The sequence below is a fragment of the Neolamprologus multifasciatus genome, chromosome 7 (genome assembly GCF_963576455.1).
Source record: "Neolamprologus multifasciatus chromosome 7, fNeoMul1.2, whole genome shotgun sequence".
Classification (NCBI taxonomy): Eukaryota; Metazoa; Chordata; class Actinopteri; order Cichliformes; family Cichlidae; genus Neolamprologus; species Neolamprologus multifasciatus.
The window spans coordinates 37420010-37421703 of record NC_140445.1 but is presented as its reverse complement, the minus strand read 5'-3'; the positions used below and the strand labels follow the sequence as shown (position 1 = coordinate 37421703).

General features: G+C 41.5%; 1 protein-coding gene across 4 annotated transcripts in view; it reads left to right on the top strand.

The window, feature by feature from the left end:
* dcc (DCC netrin 1 receptor) overlaps positions 1 to 1694 on the top strand; it is a 389213-nt gene that overhangs the window by 68140 nt on the left and 319379 nt on the right. The window lies entirely within an intron of this gene.

The following is a 1694-nucleotide window of genomic DNA, read 5'->3' as shown; positions in this document are numbered from 1 at the left end:
TGAGTGTAGAGTCAGCATAGCAGTGGGTTAAGAAGTCACTTCATAGTTTTGTGAGCCGTTCTGGTATGCACTGATGCCAAGTGGAAAGATGTGTGCTTTCATTCAGCACAACTGATGGGAAGTTGGTCTGATGTTTTGTTTGTCCGGATTTAACATCCCACTGCTCTTGAAATCCTGTCAGAGCACATCTTCTCCTTCTTCTTCTCCTTCTTCACTGCTTTTTAAAAAAAAAAAAAACGGGGGGTTTATTTGCAGATCAAATTGATCTGAACACTCACAGCCTCAACTCCTTGCGGTTGGCTTGCAAAATCACACTTTCTGTGACACTCAGCTGCTTTAAATAATCATCTGCCCAGCAGCAGAGATCCATGCAGCCAGCTGTTGATCCATGTTGGCTGTCAGTTCTGACAGCTTTGTCTTTAGCAGGATCCTCATTGTATTTGCATGTCTTGTCACAAGGGAAAATATGTGCAAGGAAAAGGTTTAGGTCATTTAGGGACCATCTGTTGATGCATATTCCTTCTGCAGAGGTCTAAGGTCATAGGTGAAAACAAGAATTGACTTTCCTTTTTGAAAATAAATGTGAGTAATTTTTTATGCTTTCTGTAAGAATGTTTATTTTACCTTTTTTCTGAATTGTCACAACTTGGGAGATCAATTCAATAGTGAAATTTAAATACTGGGGGATTAACTAGGGTTGGGATTAGGGGTTAGGGTTGCCGCCTATCATAACTTAGACATCAGAGAACTATCTTGCTGGAGTCCTGCAACAGATGCTCTGGCTGTCAGATGTATCAAATGAGTGGAAAGCATGTCTGCAGTCTAGTATTTGAAGCCTTGTGTGTCAGCCTGAAGGCCGCGTACACGTCATAAAAGATATTAATGCTAAAAGCAGTCGACCGTCATCCTCCTGAATCAGCCAGACCTCGTCATTAACAACCTGCCGGTGCCCGTCTGACATGTTATTGGACGCTGAGACAGGTGGAGTCAAACTGAGAGTTGATGAACCTGCTGCTGCTGCAAGGTTTTCACTTAAGCCTATCAAAAAATACAATCCATGAAGACAGGCAGAACATGTGCTGCAGAGACTGAACAAGGCCAAGAGGGATTTAAAAAAATAATAATTTAACAAAATTGAAGTTGACAAGTGGACCAGGAGGAAGTGGTTCACATATTTAGATCTCAGCAGTGTTTTGAAGGAAGCTGGTGTCTGATCAGTGATGTGACAGTGATTTTTGTTGACATTCTTATTCTGAGGCAAGTTTGTAGGGAGCTGCAAAGTCAGACCCAGCAAGGCTTAATAATACATAGCCCTGTGAACCTGCTGAGATACGTTCAAGAACAATAACACAAGTTCACATCTGATTTTTGTACTTTAAGTGAAAGGCTGCAAGTGTTACTCTTCAGAGAAAGAGTTTGAATCAGTGTGAAGTATCAAACATGAAAGAACTCATTTGAGGCCCTGTGCTCATGTGTTTCCACCAAAAAGGTTTAGTTTCCAGAACTGGTTGGATTTAGGTACCATCCCACAAGCAAAAACTCACCGAAGAGATGACAGCCTTCAATAAAAAGAGTGAAACACCCTCTATCCAGCACGATTTTACGTCTCTCCAGCATGTCTTGGTGATAGGTTTGTAGCTTGAACCTTTTCGCTGGAACGTTGAAGACAATATAATTACACAGCAAAGCAAGAC